Source organism: Rhinoderma darwinii, unplaced genomic scaffold, assembly GCF_050947455.1.
Source record: "Rhinoderma darwinii isolate aRhiDar2 unplaced genomic scaffold, aRhiDar2.hap1 Scaffold_874, whole genome shotgun sequence".
Classification (NCBI taxonomy): Eukaryota; Metazoa; Chordata; class Amphibia; order Anura; family Rhinodermatidae; genus Rhinoderma; species Rhinoderma darwinii.
The window spans coordinates 91,111-117,121 of record NW_027464444.1 but is presented as its reverse complement, the minus strand read 5'-3'; the positions used below and the strand labels follow the sequence as shown (position 1 = coordinate 117,121).

The 26,011-nt window shown below is 47.8% G+C and overlaps 16 non-coding genes and 1 pseudogene across 16 annotated transcripts; all 17 read left to right on the top strand.

The window, feature by feature from the left end:
- Window positions 1-1,090: 1,090 nt before the first annotated feature.
- On the top strand, window positions 1,091-1,281 carry LOC142731794 (U2 spliceosomal RNA). Its single transcript, XR_012879186.1, has one exon. It is a non-coding gene; the product is annotated as a U2 spliceosomal RNA (small nuclear RNA).
- A 1,284-nt stretch (window positions 1,282-2,565) lies between these two features.
- On the top strand, window positions 2,566-2,756 carry LOC142731793 (U2 spliceosomal RNA). Its single transcript, XR_012879185.1, has one exon. It is a non-coding gene; the product is annotated as a U2 spliceosomal RNA (small nuclear RNA).
- A 1,292-nt stretch (window positions 2,757-4,048) lies between these two features.
- Window positions 4,049-4,239, top strand: LOC142731792 (U2 spliceosomal RNA). Its single transcript, XR_012879184.1, has one exon. It is a non-coding gene; the product is annotated as a U2 spliceosomal RNA (small nuclear RNA).
- A 1,280-nt stretch (window positions 4,240-5,519) lies between these two features.
- Window positions 5,520-5,710, top strand: LOC142731790 (U2 spliceosomal RNA). The gene has a single exon (XR_012879182.1). It is a non-coding gene; the product is annotated as a U2 spliceosomal RNA (small nuclear RNA).
- Window positions 5,711-6,994: 1,284 nt separating this feature from the next.
- On the top strand, window positions 6,995-7,185 carry LOC142731795 (U2 spliceosomal RNA). Its single transcript, XR_012879187.1, has one exon. It is a non-coding gene; the product is annotated as a U2 spliceosomal RNA (small nuclear RNA).
- A 1,292-nt stretch (window positions 7,186-8,477) lies between these two features.
- LOC142731789 (U2 spliceosomal RNA) lies at window positions 8,478-8,668 on the top strand. Its single transcript, XR_012879181.1, has one exon. It is a non-coding gene; the product is annotated as a U2 spliceosomal RNA (small nuclear RNA).
- A 1,296-nt stretch (window positions 8,669-9,964) lies between these two features.
- LOC142731802 (U2 spliceosomal RNA) lies at window positions 9,965-10,155 on the top strand. The gene has a single exon (XR_012879193.1). It is a non-coding gene; the product is annotated as a U2 spliceosomal RNA (small nuclear RNA).
- Window positions 10,156-11,440: 1,285 nt separating this feature from the next.
- Window positions 11,441-11,631, top strand: LOC142731788 (U2 spliceosomal RNA). The gene has a single exon (XR_012879180.1). It is a non-coding gene; the product is annotated as a U2 spliceosomal RNA (small nuclear RNA).
- Window positions 11,632-12,919: 1,288 nt separating this feature from the next.
- On the top strand, window positions 12,920-13,110 carry LOC142731787 (U2 spliceosomal RNA). The gene has a single exon (XR_012879179.1). It is a non-coding gene; the product is annotated as a U2 spliceosomal RNA (small nuclear RNA).
- Window positions 13,111-14,394: 1,284 nt separating this feature from the next.
- LOC142731785 (U2 spliceosomal RNA) lies at window positions 14,395-14,585 on the top strand. Its single transcript, XR_012879178.1, has one exon. It is a non-coding gene; the product is annotated as a U2 spliceosomal RNA (small nuclear RNA).
- Window positions 14,586-15,865: 1,280 nt separating this feature from the next.
- LOC142731861 (U2 spliceosomal RNA) lies at window positions 15,866-16,056 on the top strand. Its single transcript, XR_012879245.1, has one exon. It is a non-coding gene; the product is annotated as a U2 spliceosomal RNA (small nuclear RNA).
- A 1,280-nt stretch (window positions 16,057-17,336) lies between these two features.
- Window positions 17,337-17,527, top strand: LOC142731860 (U2 spliceosomal RNA). Its single transcript, XR_012879244.1, has one exon. It is a non-coding gene; the product is annotated as a U2 spliceosomal RNA (small nuclear RNA).
- Window positions 17,528-18,823: 1,296 nt separating this feature from the next.
- Window positions 18,824-19,042, top strand: LOC142731806 (U2 spliceosomal RNA; annotated as a pseudogene).
- A 1,284-nt stretch (window positions 19,043-20,326) lies between these two features.
- LOC142731805 (U2 spliceosomal RNA) lies at window positions 20,327-20,518 on the top strand. The gene has a single exon (XR_012879196.1). It is a non-coding gene; the product is annotated as a U2 spliceosomal RNA (small nuclear RNA).
- Window positions 20,519-21,797: 1,279 nt separating this feature from the next.
- On the top strand, window positions 21,798-21,988 carry LOC142731859 (U2 spliceosomal RNA). The gene has a single exon (XR_012879243.1). It is a non-coding gene; the product is annotated as a U2 spliceosomal RNA (small nuclear RNA).
- A 1,300-nt stretch (window positions 21,989-23,288) lies between these two features.
- Window positions 23,289-23,479, top strand: LOC142731858 (U2 spliceosomal RNA). The gene has a single exon (XR_012879242.1). It is a non-coding gene; the product is annotated as a U2 spliceosomal RNA (small nuclear RNA).
- Window positions 23,480-24,767: 1,288 nt separating this feature from the next.
- Window positions 24,768-24,958, top strand: LOC142731857 (U2 spliceosomal RNA). The gene has a single exon (XR_012879241.1). It is a non-coding gene; the product is annotated as a U2 spliceosomal RNA (small nuclear RNA).
- Window positions 24,959-26,011: the final 1,053 nt, after the last annotated feature.

Sequence of the window (26,011 nt, the reverse complement as noted above, 5' to 3'; positions counted from 1 at the left end):
TCTGTGTTTCTGTGTTTCCGGCATTTCACATTGGAACACCTCATTCACCTTCCTTGTCTTCTCTCCGCCCTCCCTTTTAGGTAAGTTAAAGAGCTGCACCTGAGCCAGCCACTGATTGATTGATTGATTGATTGATTGATTGATTGATTGATGCAGCACAACAGTCAAATAGTGGAGTGGAGTAGGGGAACAGCAAACAGCCAATAAAGCAGCCCGCCCGCTCGCCTGCCCGCCACAATGGACCTACCTGTGTACACTAGATGGATGTGATGGAATGTACTATCGTCCTTACATTTCAAGAAGAAGTAAGAATTGCAGTTGCAACAAAGCCTTGCTTGCCTACAAAGAGAGCAGCAATTTGGATTTGTTACTATGTTACCTAGAAGAATAACAAACTGTGCAAGGATGGAGGTTGTAGGAGCAAGGAGAAGTTGTCTGTAAAGTTGGTGGATGCCTATTTTCCATTTTGCAGTCCCTTGTCTCCCTCTTGTGGCCTCCTGGAGGCAACTAGCTGTGCAAAAAAAAGACAGCCTGGCGGCCGGCTGTTGCAGTGTTGCCCTCTCAGGCAACACTGAGTGACTGACTGAGCCTCACCGTCTTATATAAAGTTCAGACGGAACTTTGCACGTGTCATAGTGGAGCCCTCAGGATTCCAGAGCCAGCTTTCTGACATCATAATGGGGCCTCAGAGATAAAAGCCTGGGCCCAGGCAGTGTTGGTCAGTGCTGCTCAGCAGGCAGCACTGGACTGGACTGGATTACAGCTGATACAAGGTGTGAAGGAACAAGGGGTGGCTGTGGGCATGCACTTGCTGCCGCTGCCAGTGTTTATCTGCATGGCAGCAGGGCATTTGGGCGTTGCCAGGAAGGCGTTTTTATGTAGATTCCTCCTCTTTCAGCACTGCATTGTGGTGCAAGCAAAAGAAGCAAATCCTGTCTGGCTTCCTCTCCGGCCTTTATTCACCTCCCGTGTAGCTGTGAGTGTGTGAGCCTGCAGGGCCCCATGGAATTGCCTAGAAGTAGGCTGAATCGCTGCAAGGGCTGAACAGCAGTATCGGGCAGGCTCGGGCAACGCGCGGCCCGTTCGGGTTATCGCTTCTCGGCCTTTTGGCTAAGATCAAGTGTAGTATCTGTTCTTATCAGTTTAATATCTGATACGTCCCCTATCTGGGGACCATATATTAAATGGATTTTTAGAACAGGGAGATGGAAATAGAGCTTGCTCTGTCCACTCCACGCATTGACCTGGTATTGCAGTATTTCCAGGACCGGTGCACCCTTTCCTTATGTGTTGACTAAAAGCAGATTCCAAAAGTGTTTTTTGTCTTTGCTATTGTTTCTGTCTTTCTGAAGGGATCTCCCCTTTTAATCCCATTATTTCAACACCTGTTGGACAATGCATGAGTGATAATGAGCTCATTGATTAAATGCAATTAATGAATAGATTGCCACCTCTTGTTGTGTGTCGTCTGTGTTTCTGTGTTTCCGGCATTTCACATTGGAACACCTCATTCACCTTCCTTGTCTTCTCTCCGCCCTCCCTTTTAGGTAAGTTAAAGAGCTGCACCTGAGCCAGCCACTGATTGATTGATTGATTGATTGATTGATTGATTGATTGATTGATTGATGCAGCACAACAGTCAAATAGTGGAGTGGAGTAGGGGAACAGCAAACAGCCAATAAAGCAGCCCGCCCGCTCGCCTGCCCGCCACAATGGACCTACCTGTGTACACTAGATGGATGTGATGGAATGTACTATCGTCCCTACATTTCAAGAAGAAGTAAGAATTGCAGTTGCAACAAAGCCTTGCTTGCCTACAAAGAGAGCAGCAATTTGGATTTGTTACTATGTTACCTAGAAGAATAACAAACTGTGCAAGGATGGAGGTTGTAGGAGCAAGGAGAAGTTGTCTGTAAAGTTGGTGGATGCCTATTTTCCATTTTGCAGTCCCTTGTCTCCCTCTTGTGGCCTCCTGGAGGCAACTAGCTGTGCAAAAAAAAGACAGCCTGGCGGCCGGCTGTTGCAGTGTTGCCCTCTCAGGCAACACTGAGTGACTGACTGAGCCTCACCGTCTTATATAAAGTTCAGACGGAACTTTGCACGTGTCATAGTGGAGCCCTCAGGATTCCAGAGCCAGCTTTCTGACATCATAATGGGGCCTCAGAGATAAAAGCCTGGGCCCAGGCAGTGTTGGTCAGTGCTGCTCAGCAGGCAGCACTGGACTGGACTGGATTACAGCTGATACAAGGTGTGAAGGAACAAGGGGTGGCTGTGGGCATGCACTTGCTGCCGCTGCCAGTGTTTATCTGCATGGCAGCAGGGCATTTGGGCGTTGCCAGGAAGGCGTTTTTATGTAGATTCCTCCTCTTTCAGCACTGCATTGTGGTGCAAGCAAAAGAAGCAAATCCTGTCTGGCTTCCTCTCCGGCCTTTATTCACCTCCCGTGTAGCTGTGAGTGTGTGAGCCTGCAGGGCCCCATGGAATTGCCTAGAAGTAGGCTGAATCGCTGCAAGGGCTGAACAGCAGTATCGGGCAGGCTCGGGCAACGCGCGGCCCGTTCGGGTTATCGCTTCTCGGCCTTTTGGCTAAGATCAAGTGTAGTATCTGTTCTTATCAGTTTAATATCTGATACGTCCCCTATCTGGGGACCATATATTAAATGGATTTTTAGAACAGGGAGATGGAAATAGAGCTTGCTCTGTCCACTCCACGCATTGACCTGGTATTGCAGTATTTCCAGGACCGGTGCACCCTTTCCTTATGTGTTGACTAAAAGCAGATTCCAAAAGTGTTTTTTGTCTTTGCTATTGTTTCTGTCTTTCTGAAGGGATCTCCCCTTTTAATCCCATTATTTCAACACCTGTTGGACAATGCATGAGTGATAATGAGCTCATTGATTAAATGCAATTAATGAATAGATTGCCACCTCTTGTTGTGTGTCGTCTGTGTTTCTGTGTTTCCGGCATTTCACATTGGAACACCTCATTCACCTTCCTTGTCTTCTCTCCGCCCTCCCTTTTAGGTAAGTTAAAGAGCTGCACCTGAGCCAGCCACTGATTGATTGATTGATTGATTGATTGATTGATTGATTGATTGATTGATTGATTGATGCAGCACAACAGTCAAATAGTGGAGTGGAGTAGGGGAACAGCAAACAGCCAATAAAGCAGCCCGCCCGCTCGCCTGCCCGCCACAATGGACCTACCTGTGTACACTAGATGGATGTGATGGAATGTACTGTCGTCCCTACATTTCAAGAAGAAGTAAGAATTGCAGTTGCAACAAAGCCTTGCTTGCCTACAAAGAGAGCAGCAATTTGGATTTGTTACTATGTTACCTAGAAGAATAACAAACTGTGCAAGGATGGAGGTTGTAGGAGCAAGGAGAAGTTGTCTGTAAAGTTGGTGGATGCCTATTTTCCATTTTGCAGTCCCTTGTCTCCCTCTTGTGGCCTCCTGGAGGCAACTAGCTGTGCAAAAAAAAGACAGCCTGGCGGCCGGCTGTTGCAGTGTTGCCCTCTCAGGCAACACTGAGTGACTGACTGAGCCTCACCGTCTTATATAAAGTTCAGACGGAACTTTGCACGTGTCATAGTGGAGCCCTCAGGATTCCAGAGCCAGCTTTCTGACATCATAATGGGGCCTCAGAGATAAAAGCCTGGGCCCAGGCAGTGTTGGTCAGTGCTGCTCAGCAGGCAGCACTGGACTGGACTGGATTACAGCTGATACAAGGTGTGAAGGAACAAGGGGTGGCTGTGGGCATGCACTTGCTGCCGCTGCCAGTGTTTATCTGCATGGCAGCAGGGCATTTGGGCGTTGCCAGGAAGGCGTTTTTATGTAGATTCCTCCTCTTTCAGCACTGCATTGTGGTGCAAGCAAAAGAAGCAAATCCTGTCTGGCTTCCTCTCCGGCCTTTATTCACCTCCCGTGTAGCTGTGAGTGTGTGAGCCTGCAGGGCCCCATGGAATTGCCTAGAAGTAGGCTGAATCGCTGCAAGGGCTGAACAGCAGTATCGGGCAGGCTCGGGCAACGCGCGGCCCGTTCGGGTTATCGCTTCTCGGCCTTTTGGCTAAGATCAAGTGTAGTATCTGTTCTTATCAGTTTAATATCTGATACGTCCCCTATCTGGGGACCATATATTAAATGGATTTTTAGAACAGGGAGATGGAAATAGAGCTTGCTCTGTCCACTCCACGCATTGACCTGGTATTGCAGTATTTCCAGGACCGGTGCACCCTTTCCTTATGTGTTGACTAAAAGCAGATTCCAAAAGTGTTTTTTGTCTTTGCTATTGTTTCTGTCTTTCTGAAGGGATCTCCCCTTTTAATCCCATTATTTCAACACCTGTTGGACAATGCATGAGTGATAATGAGCTCATTGATTAAATGCAATTAATGAATAGATTGCCACCTCTTGTTGTGTGTCGTCTGTGTTTCTGTGTTTCCGGCATTTCACATTGGAACACCTCATTCACCTTCCTTGTCTTCTCTCCGCCCTCCCTTTTAGGTAAGTTAAAGAGCTGCACCTGAGCCAGCCACTGATTGATTGATTGATTGATTGATTGATTGATTGATTGATTGATGCAGCACAACAGTCAAATAGTGGAGTGGAGTAGGGGAACAGCAAACAGCCAATAAAGCAGCCCGCCCGCTCGCCTGCCCGCCACAATGGACCTACCTGTGTACACTAGATGGATGTGATGGAATGTACTGTCGTCCCTACATTTCAAGAAGAAGTAAGAATTGCAGTTGCAACAAAGCCTTGCTTGCCTACAAAGAGAGCAGCAATTTGGATTTGTTACTATGTTACCTAGAAGAATAACAAACTGTGCAAGGATGGAGGTTGTAGGAGCAAGGAGAAGTTGTCTGTAAAGTTGGTGGATGCCTATTTTCCATTTTGCAGTCCCTTGTCTCCCTCTTGTGGCCTCCTGGAGGCAACTAGCTGTGCAAAAAAAAGACAGCCTGGCGGCCGGCTGTTGCAGTGTTGCCCTCTCAGGCAACACTGAGTGACTGACTGAGCCTCACCGTCTTATATAAAGTTCAGACGGAACTTTGCACGTGTCATAGTGGAGCCCTCAGGATTCCAGAGCCAGCTTTCTGACATCATAATGGGGCCTCAGAGATAAAAGCCTGGGCCCAGGCAGTGTTGGTCAGTGCTGCTCAGCAGGCAGCACTGGACTGGACTGGATTACAGCTGATACAAGGTGTGAAGGAACAAGGGGTGGCTGTGGGCATGCACTTGCTGCCGCTGCCAGTGTTTATCTGCATGGCAGCAGGGCATTTGGGCGTTGCCAGGAAGGCGTTTTTATGTAGATTCCTCCTCTTTCAGCACTGCATTGTGGTGCAAGCAAAAGAAGCAAATCCTGTCTGGCTTCCTCTCCGGCCTTTATTCACCTCCCGTGTAGCTGTGAGTGTGTGAGCCTGCAGGGCCCCATGGAATTGCCTAGAAGTAGGCTGAATCGCTGCAAGGGCTGAACAGCAGTATCGGGCAGGCTCGGGCAACGCGCGGCCCGTTCGGGTTATCGCTTCTCGGCCTTTTGGCTAAGATCAAGTGTAGTATCTGTTCTTATCAGTTTAATATCTGATACGTCCCCTATCTGGGGACCATATATTAAATGGATTTTTAGAACAGGGAGATGGAAATAGAGCTTGCTCTGTCCACTCCACGCATTGACCTGGTATTGCAGTATTTCCAGGACCGGTGCACCCTTTCCTTATGTGTTGACTAAAAGCAGATTCCAAAAGTGTTTTTTGTCTTTGCTATTGTTTCTGTCTTTCTGAAGGGATCTATCTCCCCTTTTAATCCCATTATTTCAACACCTGTTGGACAATGCATGAGTGATAATGAGCTCATTGATTAAATGCAATTAATGAATAGATTGCCACCTCTTGTTGTGTGTCGTCTGTGTTTCTGTGTTTCCGGCATTTCACATTGGAACACCTCATTCACCTTCCTTGTCTTCTCTCCGCCCTCCCTTTTAGGTAAGTTAAAGAGCTGCACCTGAGCCAGCCACTGATTGATTGATTGATTGATTGATTGATTGATTGATTGATTGATGCAGCACAACAGTCAAATAGTGGAGTGGAGTAGGGGAACAGCAAACAGCCAATAAAGCAGCCCGCCCGCTCGCCTGCCCGCCACAATGGACCTACCTGTGTACACTAGATGGATGTGATGGAATGTACTGTCGTCCCTACATTTCAAGAAGAAGTAAGAATTGCAGTTGCAACAAAGCCTTGCTTGCCTACAAAGAGAGCAGCAATTTGGATTTGTTACTATGTTACCTAGAAGAATAACAAACTGTGCAAGGATGGAGGTTGTAGGAGCAAGGAGAAGTTGTCTGTAAAGTTGGTGGATGCCTATTTTCCATTTTGCAGTCCCTTGTCTCCCTCTTGTGGCCTCCTGGAGGCAACTAGCTGTGCAAAAAAAAGACAGCCTGGCGGCCGGCTGTTGCAGTGTTGCCCTCTCAGGCAACACTGAGTGACTGACTGAGCCTCACCGTCTTATATAAAGTTCAGACGGAACTTTGCACGTGTCATAGTGGAGCCCTCAGGATTCCAGAGCCAGCTTTCTGACATCATAATGGGGCCTCAGAGATAAAAGCCTGGGCCCAGGCAGTGTTGGTCAGTGCTGCTCAGCAGGCAGCACTGGACTGGACTGGATTACAGCTGATACAAGGTGTGAAGGAACAAGGGGTGGCTGTGGGCATGCACTTGCTGCCGCTGCCAGTGTTTATCTGCATGGCAGCAGGGCATTTGGGCGTTGCCAGGAAGGCGTTTTTATGTAGATTCCTCCTCTTTCAGCACTGCATTGTGGTGCAAGCAAAAGAAGCAAATCCTGTCTGGCTTCCTCTCCGGCCTTTATTCACCTCCCGTGTAGCTGTGAGTGTGTGAGCCTGCAGGGCCCCATGGAATTGCCTAGAAGTAGGCTGAATCGCTGCAAGGGCTGAACAGCAGTATCGGGCAGGCTCGGGCAACGCGCGGCCCGTTCGGGTTATCACTTCTCGGCCTTTTGGCTAAGATCAAGTGTAGTATCTGTTCTTATCAGTTTAATATCTGATACGTCCCCTATCTGGGGACCATATATTAAATGGATTTTTAGAACAGGGAGATGGAAATAGAGCTTGCTCTGTCCACTCCACGCATTGACCTGGTATTGCAGTATTTCCAGGACCGGTGCACCCTTTCCTTATGTGTTGACTAAAAGCAGATTCCAAAAGTGTTTTTTGTCTTTGCTATTGTTTCTGTCTTTCTGAAGGGATCTCCCCTTTTAATCCCATTATTTCAACACCTGTTGGACAATGCATGAGTGATAATGAGCTCATTGATTAAATGCAATTAATGAATAGATTGCCACCTCTTGTTGTGTGTCGTCTGTGTTTCTGTGTTTCCGGCATTTCACATTGGAACACCTCATTCACCTTCCTTGTCTTCTCTCCGCCCTCCCTTTTAGGTAAGTTAAAGAGCTGCACCTGAGCCAGCCACTGATTGATTGATTGATTGATTGATTGATTGATTGATTGATTGATTGATTGATTGATGCAGCACAACAGTCAAATAGTGGAGTGGAGTAGGGGAACAGCAAACAGCCAATAAAGCAGCCCGCCCGCTCGCCTGCCCGCCACAATGGACCTACCTGTGTACACTAGATGGATGTGATGGAATGTACTATCGTCCTTACATTTCAAGAAGAAGTAAGAATTGCAGTTGCAACAAAGCCTTGCTTGCCTACAAAGAGAGCAGCAATTTGGATTTGTTACTATGTTACCTAGAAGAATAACAAACTGTGCAAGGATGGAGGTTGTAGGAGCAAGGAGAAGTTGTCTGTAAAGTTGGTGGATGCCTATTTTCCATTTTGCAGTCCCTTGTCTCCCTCTTGTGGCCTCCTGGAGGCAACTAGCTGTGCAAAAAAAAGACAGCCTGGCGGCCGGCTGTTGCAGTGTTGCCCTCTCAGGCAACACTGAGTGACTGACTGAGCCTCACCGTCTTATATAAAGTTCAGACGGAACTTTGCACGTGTCATAGTGGAGCCCTCAGGATTCCAGAGCCAGCTTTCTGACATCATAATGGGGCCTCAGAGATAAAAGCCTGGGCCCAGGCAGTGTTGGTCAGTGCTGCTCAGCAGGCAGCACTGGACTGGACTGGATTACAGCTGATACAAGGTGTGAAGGAACAAGGGGTGGCTGTGGGCATGCACTTGCTGCCGCTGCCAGTGTTTATCTGCATGGCAGCAGGGCATTTGGGCGTTGCCAGGAAGGCGTTTTTATGTAGATTCCTCCTCTTTCAGCACTGCATTGTGGTGCAAGCAAAAGAAGCAAATCCTGTCTGGCTTCCTCTCCGGCCTTTATTCACCTCCCGTGTAGCTGTGAGTGTGTGAGCCTGCAGGGCCCCATGGAATTGCCTAGAAGTAGGCTGAATCGCTGCAAGGGCTGAACAGCAGTATTGGGCAGGCTCGGGCAACGCGCGGCCCGTTCGGGTTATCGCTTCTCGGCCTTTTGGCTAAGATCAAGTGTAGTATCTGTTCTTATCAGTTTAATATCTGATACGTCCCCTATCTGGGGACCATATATTAAATGGATTTTTAGAACAGGGAGATGGAAATAGAGCTTGCTCTGTCCACTCCACGCATTGACCTGGTATTGCAGTATTTCCAGGACCGGTGCACCCTTTCCTTATGTGTTGACTAAAAGCAGATTCCAAAAGTGTTTTTTGTCTTTGCTATTGTTTCTGTCTTTCTGAAGGGATCTCCCCTTTTAATCCCATTATTTCAACACCTGTTGGACAATGCATGAGTGATAATGAGCTCATTGATTAAATGCAATTAATGAATAGATTGCCACCTCTTGTTGTGTGTCGTCTGTGTTTCTGTGTTTCCGGCATTTCACATTGGAACACCTCATTCACCTTCCTTGTCTTCTCTCCGCCCTCCCTTTTAGGTAAGTTAAAGAGCTGCACCTGAGCCAGCCACTGATTGATTGATTGATTGATTGATTGATTGATTGATTGATTGATTGATTGATTGATTGATGCAGCACAACAGTCAAATAGTGGAGTGGAGTAGGGGAACAGCAAACAGCCAATAAAGCAGCCCGCCCGCTCGCCTGCCCGCCACAATGGACCTACCTGTGTACACTAGATGGATGTGATGGAATGTACTGTCGTCCCTACATTTCAAGAAGAAGTAAGAATTGCAGTTGCAACAAAGCCTTGCTTGCCTACAAAGAGAGCAGCAATTTGGATTTGTTACTATGTTACCTAGAAGAATAACAAACTGTGCAAGGATGGAGGTTGTAGGAGCAAGGAGAAGTTGTCTGTAAAGTTGGTGGATGCCTATTTTCCATTTTGCAGTCCCTTGTCTCCCTCTTGTGGCCTCCTGGAGGCAACTAGCTGTGCAAAAAAAAGACAGCCTGGCGGCCGGCTGTTGCAGTGTTGCCCTCTCAGGCAACACTGAGTGACTGACTGAGCCTCACCGTCTTATATAAAGTTCAGACGGAACTTTGCACGTGTCATAGTGGAGCCCTCAGGATTCCAGAGCCAGCTTTCTGACATCATAATGGGGCCTCAGAGATAAAAGCCTGGGCCCAGGCAGTGTTGGTCAGTGCTGCTCAGCAGGCAGCACTGGACTGGACTGGATTACAGCTGATACAAGGTGTGAAGGAACAAGGGGTGGCTGTGGGCATGCACTTGCTGCCGCTGCCAGTGTTTATCTGCATGGCAGCAGGGCATTTGGGCGTTGCCAGGAAGGCGTTTTTATGTAGATTCCTCCTCTTTCAGCACTGCATTGTGGTGCAAGCAAAAGAAGCAAATCCTGTCTGGCTTCCTCTCCGGCCTTTATTCACCTCCCGTGTAGCTGTGAGTGTGTGAGCCTGCAGGGCCCCATGGAATTGCCTAGAAGTAGGCTGAATCGCTGCAAGGGCTGAACAGCAGTATCGGGCAGGCTCGGGCAACGCGCGGCCCGTTCGGGTTATCGCTTCTCGGCCTTTTGGCTAAGATCAAGTGTAGTATCTGTTCTTATCAGTTTAATATCTGATACGTCCCCTATCTAGGGACCATATATTAAATGGATTTTTAGAACAGGGAGATGGAAATAGAGCTTGCTCTGTCCACTCCACGCATTGACCTGGTATTGCAGTATTTCCAGGACCGGTGCACCCTTTCCTTATGTGTTGACTAAAAGCAGATTCCAAAAGTGTTTTTTGTCTTTGCTATTGTTTCTGTCTTTCTGAAGGGATCTCCCCTTTTAATCCCATTATTTCAACACCTGTTGGACAATGCATGAGTGATAATGAGCTCATTGATTAAATGCAATTAATGAATAGATTGCCACCTCTTGTTGTGTGTCGTCTGTGTTTCTGTGTTTCCGGCATTTCACATTGGAACACCTCATTCACCTTCCTTGTCTTCTCTCCGCCCTCCCTTTTAGGTAAGTTAAAGAGCTGCACCTGAGCCAGCCACTGATTGATTGATTGATTGATTGATTGATTGATTGATTGATTGATTGATTGCAGCACAACAGTCAAATAGTGGAGTGGAGTAGGGGAACAGCAAACAGCCAATAAAGCAGCCCGCCCGCTCGCCTGCCCGCCACAATGGACCTACCTGTGTACACTAGATGGATGTGATGGAATGTACTGTCGTCCCTACATTTCAAGAAGAAGTAAGAATTGCAGTTGCAACAAAGCCTTGCTTGCCTACAAAGAGAGCAGCAATTTGGATTTGTTACTATGTTACCTAGAAGAATAACAAACTGTGCAAGGATGGAGGTTGTAGGAGCAAGGAGAAGTTGTCTGTAAAGTTGGTGGATGCCTATTTTCCATTTTGCAGTCCCTTGTCTCCCTCTTGTGGCCTCCTGGAGGCAACTAGCTGTGCAAAAAAAAGACAGCCTGGCGGCCGGCTGTTGCAGTGTTGCCCTCTCAGGCAACACTGAGTGACTGACTGAGCCTCACCGTCTTATATAAAGTTCAGACGGAACTTTGCACGTGTCATAGTGGAGCCCTCAGGATTCCAGAGCCAGCTTTCTGACATCATAATGGGGCCTCAGAGATAAAAGCCTGGGCCCAGGCAGTGTTGGTCAGTGCTGCTCAGCAGGCAGCACTGGACTGGACTGGATTACAGCTGATACAAGGTGTGAAGGAACAAGGGGTGGCTGTGGGCATGCACTTGCTGCCGCTGCCAGTGTTTATCTGCATGGCAGCAGGGCATTTGGGCGTTGCCAGGAAGGCGTTTTTATGTAGATTCCTCCTCTTTCAGCACTGCATTGTGGTGCAAGCAAAAGAAGCAAATCCTGTCTGGCTTCCTCTCCGGCCTTTATTCACCTCCCGTGTAGCTGTGAGTGTGTGAGCCTGCAGGGCCCCATGGAATTGCCTAGAAGTAGGCTGAATCGCTGCAAGGGCTGAACAGCAGTATCGGGCAGGCTCGGGCAACGCGCGGCCCGTTCGGGTTATCGCTTCTCGGCCTTTTGGCTAAGATCAAGTGTAGTATCTGTTCTTATCAGTTTAATATCTGATACGTCCCCTATCTGGGGACCATATATTAAATGGATTTTTAGAACAGGGAGATGGAAATAGAGCTTGCTCTGTCCACTCCACGCATTGACCTGGTATTGCAGTATTTCCAGGACCGGTGCACCCTTTCCTTATGTGTTGACTAAAAGCAGATTCCAAAAGTGTTTTTTGTCTTTGCTATTGTTTCTGTCTTTCTGAAGGGATCTCCCCTTTTAATCCCATTATTTCAACACCTGTTGGACAATGCATGAGTGATAATGAGCTCATTGATTAAATGCAATTAATGAATAGATTGCCACCTCTTGTTGTGTGTCGTCTGTGTTTCTGTGTTTCCGGCATTTCACATTGGAACACCTCATTCACCTTCCTTGTCTTCTCTCCGCCCTCCCTTTTAGGTAAGTTAAAGAGCTGCACCTGAGCCAGCCACTGATTGATTGATTGATTGATTGATTGATTGATTGATTGATTGATTGATTGATGCAGCACAACAGTCAAATAGTGGAGTGGAGTAGGGGAACAGCAAACAGCCAATAAAGCAGCCCGCCCGCTCGCCTGCCCGCCACAATGGACCTACCTGTGTACACTAGATGGATGTGATGGAATGTACTGTCGTCCCTACATTTCAAGAAGAAGTAAGAATTGCAGTTGCAACAAAGCCTTGCTTGCCTACAAAGAGAGCAGCAATTTGGATTTGTTACTATGTTACCTAGAAGAATAACAAACTGTGCAAGGATGGAGGTTGTAGGAGCAAGGAGAAGTTGTCTGTAAAGTTGGTGGATGCCTATTTTCCATTTTGCAGTCCCTTGTCTCCCTCTTGTGGCCTCCTGGAGGCAACTAGCTGTGCAAAAAAAAGACAGCCTGGCGGCCGGCTGTTGCAGTGTTGCCCTCTCAGGCAACACTGAGTGACTGACTGAGCCTCACCGTCTTATATAAAGTTCAGACGGAACTTTGCACGTGTCATAGTGGAGCCCTCAGGATTCCAGAGCCAGCTTTCTGACATCATAATGGGGCCTCAGAGATAAAAGCCTGGGCCCAGGCAGTGTTGGTCAGTGCTGCTCAGCAGGCAGCACTGGACTGGACTGGATTACAGCTGATACAAGGTGTGAAGGAACAAGGGGTGGCTGTGGGCATGCACTTGCTGCCGCTGCCAGTGTTTATCTGCATGGCAGCAGGGCATTTGGGCGTTGCCAGGAAGGCGTTTTTATGTAGATTCCTCCTCTTTCAGCACTGCATTGTGGTGCAAGCAAAAGAAGCAAATCCTGTCTGGCTTCCTCTCCGGCCTTTATTCACCTCCCGTGTAGCTGTGAGTGTGTGAGCCTGCAGGGCCCCATGGAATTGCCTAGAAGTAGGCTGAATCGCTGCAAGGGCTGAACAGCAGTATCGGGCAGGCTCGGGCAACGCGCGGCCCGTTCGGGTTATCGCTTCTCGGCCTTTTGGCTAAGATCAAGTGTAGTATCTGTTCTTATCAGTTTAATATCTGATACGTCCCCTATCTGGGGACCATATATTAAATGGATTTTTAGAACAGGGAGATGGAAATAGAGCTTGCTCTGTCCACTCCACGCATTGACCTGGTATTGCAGTATTTCCAGGACCGGTGCACCCTTTCCTTATGTGTTGACTAAAAGCAGATTCCAAAAGTGTTTTTTGTCTTTGCTATTGTTTCTGTCTTTCTGAAGGGATCTCCCCTTTTAATCCCATTATTTCAACACCTGTTGGACAATGCATGAGTGATAATGAGCTCATTGATTAAATGCAATTAATGAATAGATTGCCACCTCTTGTTGTGTGTCGTCTGTGTTTCTGTGTTTCCGGCATTTCACATTGGAACACCTCATTCACCTTCCTTGTCTTCTCTCCGCCCTCCCTTTTAGGTAAGTTAAAGAGCTGCACCTGAGCCAGCCACTGATTGATTGATTGATTGATTGATTGATTGATTGATTGATTGATTGATGCAGCACAACAGTCAAATAGTGGAGTGGAGTAGGGGAACAGCAAACAGCCAATAAAGCAGCCCGCCCGCTCGCCTGCCCGCCACAATGGACCTACCTGTGTACACTAGATGGATGTGATGGAATGTACTGTCGTCCCTACATTTCAAGAAGAAGTAAGAATTGCAGTTGCAACAAAGCCTTGCTTGCCTACAAAGAGAGCAGCAATTTGGATTTGTTACTATGTTACCTAGAAGAATAACAAACTGTGCAAGGATGGAGGTTGTAGGAGCAAGGAGAAGTTGTCTGTAAAGTTGGTGGATGCCTATTTTCCATTTTGCAGTCCCTTGTCTCCCTCTTGTGGCCTCCTGGAGGCAACTAGCTGTGCAAAAAAAAGACAGCCTGGCGGCCGGCTGTTGCAGTGTTGCCCTCTCAGGCAACACTGAGTGACTGACTGAGCCTCACCGTCTTATATAAAGTTCAGACGGAACTTTGCACGTGTCATAGTGGAGCCCTCAGGATTCCAGAGCCAGCTTTCTGACATCATAATGGGGCCTCAGAGATAAAAGCCTGGGCCCAGGCAGTGTTGGTCAGTGCTGCTCAGCAGGCAGCACTGGACTGGACTGGATTACAGCTGATACAAGGTGTGAAGGAACAAGGGGTGGCTGTGGGCATGCACTTGCTGCCGCTGCCAGTGTTTATCTGCATGGCAGCAGGGCATTTGGGCGTTGCCAGGAAGGCGTTTTTATGTAGATTCCTCCTCTTTCAGCACTGCATTGTGGTGCAAGCAAAAGAAGCAAATCCTGTCTGGCTTCCTCTCCGGCCTTTATTCACCTCCCGTGTAGCTGTGAGTGTGTGAGCCTGCAGGGCCCCATGGAATTGCCTAGAAGTAGGCTGAATCGCTGCAAGGGCTGAACAGCAGTATCGGGCAGGCTCGGGCAACGCGCGGCCCGTTCGGGTTATCGCTTCTCGGCCTTTTGGCTAAGATCAAGTGTAGTATCTGTTCTTATCAGTTTAATATCTGATACGTCCCCTATCTGGGGACCATATATTAAATGGATTTTTAGAACAGGGAGATGGAAATAGAGCTTGCTCTGTCCACTCCACGCATTGACCTGGTATTGCAGTATTTCCAGGACCGGTGCACCCTTTCCTTATGTGTTGACTAAAAGCAGATTCCAAAAGTGTTTTTTGTCTTTGCTATTGTTTCTGTCTTTCTGAAGGGATCTCCCCTTTTAATCCCATTATTTCAACACCTGTTGGACAATGCATGAGTGATAATGAGCTCATTGATTAAATGCAATTAATGAATAGATTGCCACCTCTTGTTGTGTGTCGTCTGTGTTTCTGTGTTTCCGGCATTTCACATTGGAACACCTCATTCACCTTCCTTGTCTTCTCTCCGCCCTCCCTTTTAGGTAAGTTAAAGAGCTGCACCTGAGCCAGCCACTGATTGATTGATTGATTGATTGATTGATTGATTGATTGATTGATGCAGCACAACAGTCAAATAGTGGAGTGGAGTAGGGGAACAGCAAACAGCCAATAAAGCAGCCCGCCCGCTCGCCTGCCCGCCACAATGGACCTACCTGTGTACACTAGATGGATGTGATGGAATGTACTGTCGTCCCTACATTTCAAGAAGAAGTAAGAATTGCAGTTGCAACAAAGCCTTGCTTGCCTACAAAGAGAGCAGCAATTTGGATTTGTTACTATGTTACCTAGAAGAATAACAAACTGTGCAAGGATGGAGGTTGTAGGAGCAAGGAGAAGTTGTCTGTAAAGTTGGTGGATGCCTATTTTCCATTTTGCAGTCCCTTGTCTCCCTCTTGTGGCCTCCTGGAGGCAACTAGCTGTGCAAAAAAAAGACAGCCTGGCGGCCGGCTGTTGCAGTGTTGCCCTCTCAGGCAACACTGAGTGACTGACTGAGCCTCACCGTCTTATATAAAGTTCAGACGGAACTTTGCATGTGTCATAGTGGAGCCCTCAGGATTCCAGAGCCAGCTTTCTGACATCATAATGGGGCCTCAGAGATAAAAGCCTGGGCCCAGGCAGTGTTGGTCAGTGCTGCTCAGCAGGCAGCACTGGACTGGACTGGATTACAGCTGATACAAGGTGTGAAGGAACAAGGGGTGGCTGTGGGCATGCACTTGCTGCCGCTGCCAGTGTTTATCTGCATGGCAGCAGGGCATTTGGGCGTTGCCAGGAAGGCGTTTTTATGTAGATTCCTCCTCTTTCAGCACTGCATTGTGGTGCAAGCAAAAGAAGCAAATCCTGTCTGGCTTCCTCTCCGGCCTTTATTCACCTCCCGTGTAGCTGTGAGTGTGTGAGCCTGCAGGGCCCCATGGAATTGCCTAGAAGTAGGCTGAATCGCTGCAAGGGCTGAACAGCAGTATCGGGCAGGCTCGGGCAACGCGCGGCCCGTTCGGGTTATCGCTTCTCGGCCTTTTGGCTAAGATCAAGTGTAGTATCTGTTCTTATCAGTTTAATATCTGATACGTCCCCTATCTGGGGACCATATATTAAATGGATTTTTAGAACAGGGAGATGGAAATAGAGCTTGCTCTGTCCACTCCACGCATTGACCTGGTATTGCAGTATTTCCAGGACCGGTGCACCCTTTCCTTATGTGTTGACTAAAAGCAGATTCCAAAAGTGTTTTTTGTCTTTGCTATTGTTTCTGTCTTTCTGAAGGGATCTCCCCTTTTAATCCCATTATTTCAACACCTGTTGGACAATGCATGAGTGATAATGAGCTCATTGATTAAATGCAATTAATGAATAGATTGCCACCTCTTGTTGTGTGTCGTCTGTGTTTCTGTGTTTCCGGCATTTCACATTGGAACACCTCATTCACCTTCCTTGTCTTCTCTCCGCCCTCCCTTTTAGGTAAGTTAAAGAGCTGCACCTGAGCCAGCCACTGATTGATTGATTGATTGATTGATTGATTGATTGATTGATTGATGCAGCACAACAGTCAAATAGTGGAGTGGAGTAGGGGAACAGCAAACAGCCAATAAAGCAGCCCGCCCGCTCGCCTGCCCGCCACAATGGACCTACCTGTGTACACTAGATGGATGTGATGGAATGTACTATCGTCCTTACATTTCAAGAAGAAGTAAGAATTGCAGTTGCAACAAAGCCTTGCTTGCCTACAAAGAGAGCAGCAATTTGGATTTGTTACTATGTTACCTAGAAGAATAACAAACTGTGCAAGGATGGAGGTTGTAGGAGCAAGGAGAAGTTGTCTGTAAAGTTGGTGGATGCCTATTTTCCATTTTGCAGTCCCTTGTCTCCCTCTTGTGGCCTCCTGGAGGCAACTAGCTGTGCAAAAAAAAGACAGCCTGGCGGCCGGCTGTTGCAGTGTTGCCCTCTCAGGCAACACTGAGTGACTGACTGAGCCTCACCGTCTTATATAAAGTTCAGACGGAACTTTGCACGTGTCATAGTGGAGCCCTCAGGATTCCAGAGCCAGCTTTCTGACATCATAATGGGGCCTCAGAGATAAAAGCCTGGGCCCAGGCAGTGTTGGTCAGTGCTGCTCAGCAGGCAGCACTGGACTGGACTGGATTACAGCTGATACAAGGTGTGAAGGAACAAGGGGTGGCTGTGGGCATGCACTTGCTGCCGCTGCCAGTGTTTATCTGCATGGCAGCAGGGCATTTGGGCGTTGCCAGGAAGGCGTTTTTATGTAGATTCCTCCTCTTTCAGCACTGCATTGTGGTGCAAGCAAAAGAAGCAAATCCTGTCTGGCTTCCTCTCCGGCCTTTATTCACCTCCCGTGTAGCTGTGAGTGTGTGAGCCTGCAGGGCCCCATGGAATTGCCTAGAAGTAGGCTGAATCGCTGCAAGGGCTGAACAGCAGTATCGGGCAGGCTCGGGCAACGCGCGGCCCGTTCGGGTTATCGCTTCTCGGCCTTTTGGCTAAGATCAAGTGTAGTATCTGTTCTTATCAGTTTAATATCTGATACGTCCCCTATCTGGGGACCATATATTAAATGGATTTTTAGAACAGGGAGATGGAAATAGAGCTTGCTCTGTCCACTCCACGCATTGACCTGGTATTGCAGTATTTCCAGGACCGGTGCACCCTTTCCTTATGTGTTGACTAAAAGCAGATTCCAAAAGTGTTTTTTGTCTTTGCTATTGTTTCTGTCTTTCTGAAGGGATCTCCCCTTTTAATCCCATTATTTCAACACCTGTTGGACAATGCATGAGTGATAATGAGCTCATTGATTAAATGCAATTAATGAATAGATTGCCACCTCTTGTTGTGTGTCGTCTGTGTTTCTGTGTTTCCGGCATTTCACATTGGAACACCTCATTCACCTTCCTTGTCTTCTCTCCGCCCTCCCTTTTAGGTAAGTTAAAGAGCTGCACCTGAGCCAGCCACTGATTGATTGATTGATTGATTGATTGATTGATTGATTGATTGATTGATTGATTGATTGATGCAGCACAACAGTCAAATAGTGGAGTGGAGTAGGGGAACAGCAAACAGCCAATAAAGCAGCCCGCCCGCTCGCCTGCCCGCCACAATGGACCTACCTGTGTACACTAGATGGATGTGATGGAATGTACTATCGTCCCTACATTTCAAGAAGAAGTAAGAATTGCAGTTGCAACAAAGCCTTGCTTGCCTACAAAGAGAGCAGCAATTTGGATTTGTTACTATGTTACCTAGAAGAATAACAAACTGTGCAAGGATGGAGGTTGTAGGAGCAAGGAGAAGTTGTCTGTAAAGTTGGTGGATGCCTATTTTCCATTTTGCAGTCCCTTGTCTCCCTCTTGTGGCCTCCTGGAGGCAACTAGCTGTGCAAAAAAAAGACAGCCTGGCGGCCGGCTGTTGCAGTGTTGCCCTCTCAGGCAACACTGAGTGACTGACTGAGCCTCACCGTCTTATATAAAGTTCAGACGGAACTTTGCACGTGTCATAGTGGAGCCCTCAGGATTCCAGAGCCAGCTTTCTGACATCATAATGGGGCCTCAGAGATAAAAGCCTGGGCCCAGGCAGTGTTGGTCAGTGCTGCTCAGCAGGCAGCACTGGACTGGACTGGATTACAGCTGATACAAGGTGTGAAGGAACAAGGGGTGGCTGTGGGCATGCACTTGCTGCCGCTGCCAGTGTTTATCTGCATGGCAGCAGGGCATTTGGGCGTTGCCAGGAAGGCGTTTTTATGTAGATTCCTCCTCTTTCAGCACTGCATTGTGGTGCAAGCAAAAGAAGCAAATCCTGTCTGGCTTCCTCTCCGGCCTTTATTCACCTCCCGTGTAGCTGTGAGTGTGTGAGCCTGCAGGGCCCCATGGAATTGCCTAGAAGTAGGCTGAATCGCTGCAAGGGCTGAACAGCAGTATCGGGCAGGCTCGGGCAACGCGCGGCCCGTTCGGGTTATCGCTTCTCGGCCTTTTGGCTAAGATCAAGTGTAGTATCTGTTCTTATCAGTTTAATATCTGATACGTCCCCTATCTGGGGACCATATATTAAATGGATTTTTAGAACAGGGAGATGGAAATAGAGCTTGCTCTGTCCACTCCACGCATTGGAGCTTGCTCTGTCCACTCCACGCATTGACCTGGTATTGCAGTATTTCCAGGACCGGTGCACCCTTTCCTTATGTGTTGACTAAAAGCAGATTCCAAAAGTGTTTTTTGTCTTTGCTATTGTTTCTGTCTTTCTGAAGGGATCTCCCCTTTTAATGCCATTATTTCAACACCTGTTGGACAATGCATGAGTGATAATGAGCTCATTGATTAAATGCAATTAATGAATAGATTGCCACCTCTTGTTGTGTGTCGTCTGTGTTTCTGTGTTTCCGGCATTTCACATTGGAACACCTCATTCACCTTCCTTGTCTTCTCTCCGCCCTCCCTTTTAGGTAAGTTAAAGAGCTGCACCTGAGCCAGCCACTGATTGATTGATTGATTGATTGATTGATTGATTGATTGATTGATTGATGCAGCACAACAGTCAAATAGTGGAGTGGAGTAGGGGAACAGCAAACAGCCAATAAAGCAGCCCGCCCGCTCGCCTGCCCGCCACAATGGACCTACCTGTGTACACTAGATGGATGTGATGGAATGTACTGTCGTCCCTACATTTCAAGAAGAAGTAAGAATTGCAGTTGCAACAAAGCCTTGCTTGCCTACAAAGAGAGCAGCAATTTGGATTTGTTACTATGTTACCTAGAAGAATAACAAACTGTGCAAGGATGGAGGTTGTAGGAGCAAGGAGAAGTTGTCTGTAAAGTTGGTGGATGCCTATTTTCCATTTTGCAGTCCCTTGTCTCCCTCTTGTGGCCTCCTGGAGGCAACTAGCTGTGCAAAAAAAAGACAGCCTGGCGGCCGGCTGTTGCAGTGTTGCCCTCTCAGGCAACACTGAGTGACTGACTGAGCCTCACCGTCTTATATAAAGTTCAGACGGAACTTTGCACGTGTCATAGTGGAGCCCTCAGGATTCCAGAGCCAGCTTTCTGACATCATAATGGGGCCTCAGAGATAAAAGCCTGGGCCCAGGCAGTGTTGGTCAGTGCTGCTCAGCAGGCAGCACTGGACTGGACTGGATTACAGCTGATACAAGGTGTGAAGGAACAAGGGGTGGCTGTGGGCATGCACTTGCTGCCGCTGCCAGTGTTTATCTGCATGGCAGCAGGGCATTTGGGCGTTGCCAGGAAGGCGTTTTTATGTAGATTCCTCCTCTTTCAGCACTGCATTGTGGTGCAAGCAAAAGAAGCAAATCCTGTCTGGCTTCCTCTCCGGCCTTTATTCACCTCCCGTGTAGCTGTGAGTGTGTGAGCCTGCAGGGCCCCATGGAAATGCCTAGAAGTAGGCTGAATCGCTGCAAGGGCTGAACAGCAGTATCGGGCAGGCTCGGGCAACGCGCGGCCCGTTCGGGTTATCGCTTCTCGGCCTTTTGGCTAAGATCAAGTGTAGTATCTGTTCTTATCAGTTTAATATCTGATACGTCCCCCTATCTGGGGACCATATATTAAATGGATTTTTAGAACAGGGAGATGGAAATAGAGCTTGCTCTGTCCACTCCACGCATTGACCTGGTATTGCAGTATTTCCAGGACCGGTGCACCCTTTCCTTATGTGTGACTAAAAGCAGATTCCAAAAGTGTTTTTTGTCTTTGCTATTGTTTCTGTCTTTCTGAAGGGATCTCCCCTTTTAATCCCATTATTTCAACACCTGTTGGACAATGCATGAGTGATAATGAGCTCATTGATTAAATGCAATTAATGAATAGATTGCCACCTCTTGTTGTGTGTCGTCTGTGTTTCTGTGTTTCCGGCATTTCACATTGGAACACCTCATTCACCTTCCTTGTCTTCTCTCCGCCCTCCCTTTTAGGTAAGTTAAAGAGCTGCACCTGAGCCAGCCACTGATTGATTGATTGATTGATTGATTGATTGATTGATTGATTGATGCAGCACAACAGTCAAATAGTGGAGTGGAGTAGGGGAACAGCAAACAGCCAATAAAGCAGCCCGCCCGCTCGCCTGCCCGCCACAATGGACCTACCTGTGTACACTAGATGGATGTGATGGAATGTACTGTCGTCCCTACATTTCAAGAAGAAGTAAGAATTGCAGTTGCAACAAAGCCTTGCTTGCCTACAAAGAGAGCAGCAATTTGGATTTGTTACTATGTTACCTAGAAGAATAACAAACTGTGCAAGGATGGAGGTTGTAGGAGCAAGGAGAAGTTGTCTGTAAAGTTGGTGGATGCCTATTTTCCATTTTGCAGTCCCTTGTCTCCCTCTTGTGGCCTCCTGGAGGCAACTAGCTGTGCAAAAAAAAGACAGCCTGGCGGCCGGCTGTTGCAGTGTTGCCCTCTCAGGCAACACTGAGTGACTGACTGAGCCTCACCGTCTTATATAAAGTTCAGACGGAACTTTGCACGTGTCATAGTGGAGCCCTCAGGATTCCAGAGCCAGCTTTCTGACATCATAATGGGGCCTCAGAGATAAAAGCCTGGGCCCAGGCAGTGTTGGTCAGTGCTGCTCAGCAGGCAGCACTGGACTGGACTGGATTACAGCTGATACAAGGTGTGAAGGAACAAGGGGTGGCTGTGGGCATGCACTTGCTGCCGCTGCCAGTGTTTATCTGCATGGCAGCAGGGCATTTGGGCGTTGCCAGGAAGGCGTTTTTATGTAGATTCCTCCTCTTTCAGCACTGCATTGTGGTGCAAGCAAAAGAAGCAAATCCTGTCTGGCTTCCTCTCCGGCCTTTATTCACCTCCCGTGTAGCTGTGAGTGTGTGAGCCTGCAGGGCCCCATGGAATTGCCTAGAAGTAGGCTGAATCGCTGCAAGGGCTGAACAGCAGTATCGGGCAGGCTCGGGCAACGCGCGGCCCGTTCGGGTTATCGCTTCTCGGCCTTTTGGCTAAGATCAAGTGTAGTATCTGTTCTTATCAGTTTAATATCTGATACGTCCCCTATCTGGGGACCATATATTAAATGGATTTTTAGAACAGGGAGATGGAAATAGAGCTTGCTCTGTCCACTCCACGCATTGACCTGGTATTGCAGTATTTCCAGGACCGGTGCACCCTTTCCTTATGTGTTGACTAAAAGCAGATTCCAAAAGTGTTTTTTGTCTTTGCTATTGTTTCTGTCTTTCTGAAGGGATCTCCCCTTTTAATCCCATTATTTCAACACCTGTTGGACAATGCATGAGTGATAATGAGCTCATTGATTAAATGCAATTAATGAATAGATTGCCACCTCTTGTTGTGTGTCGTCTGTGTTTCTGTGTTTCCGGCATTTCACATTGGAACACCTCATTCACCTTCCTTGTCTTCTCTCCGCCCTCCCTTTTAGGTAAGTTAAAGAGCTGCACCTGAGCCAGCCACTGATTGATTGATTGATTGATTGATTGATTGATTGATTGATTGATTGATTGATTGATTGATTGATGCAGCACAACAGTCAAATAGTGGAGTGGAGTAGGGGAACAGCAAACAGCCAATAAAGCAGCCCGCCCGCTCGCCTGCCCGCCACAATGGACCTACCTGTGTACACTAGATGGATGTGATGGAATGTACTGTCGTCCCTACATTTCAAGAAGAAGTAAGAATTGCAGTTGCAACAAAGCCTTGCTTGCCTACAAAGAGAGCAGCAATTTGGATTTGTTACTATGTTACCTAGAAGAATAACAAACTGTGCAAGGATGGAGGTTGTAGGAGCAAGGAGAAGTTGTCTGTAAAGTTGGTGGATGCCTATTTTCCATTTTGCAGTCCCTTGTCTCCCTCTTGTGGCCTCCTGGAGGCAACTAGCTGTGCAAAAAAAAGACAGCCTGGCGGCCGGCTGTTGCAGTGTTGCCCTCTCAGGCAACACTGAGTGACTGACTGAGCCTCACCGTCTTATATAAAGTTCAGACGGAACTTTGCACGTGTCATAGTGGAGCCCTCAGGATTCCAGAGCCAGCTTTCTGACATCATAATGGGGCCTCAGAGATAAAAGCCTGGGCCCAGGCAGTGTTGGTCAGTGCTGCTCAGCAGGCAGCACTGGACTGGACTGGATTACAGCTGATACAAGGTGTGAAGGAACAAGGGGTGGCTGTGGGCATGCACTTGCTGCCGCTGCCAGTGTTTATCTGCATGGCAGCAGGGCATTTGGGCGTTGCCAGGAAGGCGTTTTTATGTAGATTCCTCCTCTTTCAGCACTGCATTGTGGTGCAAGCAAAAGAAGCAAATCCTGTCTGGCTTCCTCTCCGGCCTTTATTCACCTCCCGTGTAGCTGTGAGTGTGTGAGCCTGCAGGGCCCCATGGAATTGCCTAGAAGTAGGCTGAATCGCTGCAAGGGCTGAACAGCAGTATCGGGCAGGCTCGGGCAACGCGCGGCCCGTTCGGGTTATCGCTTCTCGGCCTTTTGGCTAAGATCAAGTGTAGTATCTGTTCTTATCAGTTTAATATCTGATACGTCCCCTATCTGGGGACCATATATTAAATGGATTTTTAGAACAGGGAGATGGAAATAGAGCTTGCTCTGTCCACTCCACGCATTGACCTGGTATTGCAGTATTTCCAGGACCGGTGCACCCTTTCCTTATGTGTTGACTAAAAGCAGATTCCAAAAGTGTTTTTTGTCTTTGCTATTGTTTCTGTCTTTCTGAAGGGATCTCCCCTTTTAATCCCATTATTTCAACACCTGTTGGACAATGCATGAGTGATAATGAGCTCATTGATTAAATGCAATTAATGAATAGATTGCCACCTCTTGTTGTGTGTCGTCTGTGTTTCTGTGTTTCCGGCATTTCACATTGGAACACCTCATTCACCTTCCTTGTCTTCTCTCCGCCCTCCCTTTTAGGTAAGTTAAAGAGCTGCACCTGAGCCAGCCACTGATTGATTGATTGATTGATTGATTGATTGATTGATTGATTGATTGATTGATGCAGCACAACAGTCAAATAGTGGAGTGGAGTAGGGGAACAGCAAACAGCCAATAAAGCAGCCCGCCCGCTCGCCTGCCCGCCACAATGGACCTACCTGTGTACACTAGATGGATGTGATGGAATGTACTGTCGTCCCTACATTTCAAGAAGAAGTAAGAATTGCAGTTGCAACAAAGCCTTGCTTGCCTACAAAGAGAGCAGCAATTTGGATTTGTTACTATGTTACCTAGAAGAATAACAAACTGTGCAAGGATGGAGGTTGTAGGAGCAAGGAGAAGTTGTCTGTAAAGTTGGTGGATGCCTATTTTCCATTTTGCAGTCCCTTGTCTCCCTCTTGTGGCCTCCTGGAGGCAACTAGCTGTGCAAAAAAAAGACAGCCTGGCGGCCGGCTGTTGCAGTGTTGCCCTCTCAGGCAACACTGAGTGACTGACTGAGCCTCACCGTCTTATATAAAGTTCAGACGGAACTTTGCACGTGTCATAGTGGAGCCCTCAGGATTCCAGAGCCAGCTTTCTGACATCATAATGGGGCCTCAGAGATAAAAGCCTGGGCCCAGGCAGTGTTGGTCAGTGCTGCTCAGCAGGCAGCACTGGACTGGACTGGATTACAGCTGATACAAGGTGTGAAGGAACAAGGGGTGGCTGTGGGCATGCACTTGCTGCCGCTGCCAGTGTTTATCTGCATGGCAGCAGGGCATTTGGGCGTTGCCAGGAAGGCGTTTTTATGTAGATTCCTCCTCTTTCAGCACTGCATTGTGGTGCAAGCAAAAGAAGCAAATCCTGTCTGGCTTCCTCTCCGGCCTTTATTCACCTCCCGTGTAGCTGTGAGTGTGTGAGCCTGCAGGGCCCCATGGAATTGCCTAGAAGTAGGCTGAATCGCTGCAAGGGCTGAACAGCAGTATCGGGCAGGCTCGGGCAACGCGCGGCCCGTTCGGGTTATCGCTTCTCGGCCTTTTGGCTAAGATCAAGTGTAGTATCTGTTCTTATCAGTTTAATATCTGATACGTCCCCTATCTGGGGACCATATATTAAATGGATTTTTAGAACAGGGAGATGGAAATAGAGCTTGCTCTGTCCACTCCACGCATTGACCTGGTATTGCAGTATTTCCAGGACCGGTGCACCCTTTCCTTATGTGTTGACTAAAAGCAGATTCCAAAAGTGTTTTTTGTCTTTGCTATTGTTTCTGTCTTTCTGAAGGGATCTCCCCTTTTAATCCCATTATTTCAACACCTGTTGGACAATGCATGAGTGATAATGAGCTCATTGATTAAATGCAATTAATGAATAGATTGCCACCTCTTGTTGTGTGTCGTCTGTGTTTCTGTGTTTCCGGCATTTCACATTGGAACACCTCATTCACCTTCCTTGTCTTCTCTCCGCCCTCCCTTTTAGGTAAGTTAAAGAGCTGCACCTGAGCCAGCCACTGATTGATTGATTGATTGATTGATTGATTGATTGATTGATTGATTGATGCAGCACAACAGTCAAATAGTGGAGTGGAGTAGGGGAACAGCAAACAGCCAATAAAGCAGCCCGCCCGCTCGCCTGCCCGCCACAATGGACCTACCTGTGTACACTAGATGGATGTGATGGAATGTACTGTCGTCCCTACATTTCAAGAAGAAGTAAGAATTGCAGTTGCAACAAAGCCTTGCTTGCCTACAAAGAGAGCAGCAATTTGGATTTGTTACTATGTTACCTAGAAGAATAACAAACTGTGCAAGGATGGAGGTTGTAGGAGCAAGGAGAAGTTGTCTGTAAAGTTGGTGGATGCCTATTTTCCATTTTGCAGTCCCTTGTCTCCCTCTTGTGGCCTCCTGGAGGCAACTAGCTGTGCAAAAAAAAGACAGCCTGGCGGCCGGCTGTTGCAGTGTTGCCCTCTCAGGCAACACTGAGTGACTGACTGAGCCTCACCGTCTTATATAAAGTTCAGACGGAACTTTGCACGTGTCATAGTGGAGCCCTCAGGATTCCAGAGCCAGCTTTCTGACATCATAATGGGGCCTCAGAGATAAAAGCCTGGGCCCAGGCAGTGTTGGTCAGTGCTGCTCAGCAGGCAGCACTGGACTGGACTGGATTACAGCTGATACAAGGTGTGAAGGAACAAGGGGTGGCTGTGGGCATGCACTTGCTGCCGCTGCCAGTGTTTATCTGCATGGCAGCAGGGCATTTGGGCGTT